This window comes from Fukomys damarensis, unplaced genomic scaffold (genome assembly GCF_012274545.1).
Source record: "Fukomys damarensis isolate Sample0158 unplaced genomic scaffold, DMR_v1.0_HiC HiC_scaffold_16, whole genome shotgun sequence".
In the NCBI taxonomy this organism is placed as follows: Eukaryota; Metazoa; Chordata; class Mammalia; order Rodentia; family Bathyergidae; genus Fukomys; species Fukomys damarensis.
Window position 1 is genome coordinate 72642007 of NW_022900928.1, and position 432 is coordinate 72642438.

The window sequence follows — 432 nt, forward strand, 5'->3', positions numbered from 1 at the left end:
CAAAAAAAAAAAAAAAAAAAAAAAACTCCCAGAAATTAACTGCCCCAAATCCATGTATAGAAATTCCTGTAGCCTGCTGTCTTGACTGAGCCAAGGAGCTGTCCAGGATCTGGGCCAAAAGTCATGACTTGGTAGATGATCTAGCCTATTGGAAACCTACCATGGGTCCCCTGATCTGTCTTCCTGTGCCTGGCCTCTAAGAGATCCTTGAGGTGGACAGAACTTATGAACTCAGTAGGTTTCAGGTATTCTTTTTATTGGCTGGTTATCTATAACTTTAAATGCTTTTTTCATATAAACAACACTCAACAAATGTCTATTGAATGCTTGCTATACCAAGTGCTAGAGATACTGTACATTTCCAAGTCAATCCATGAAAATCTATTTCATCAGTAATAAAAGCAAAGTCATTTTTGTGTGCAGAACTGTATT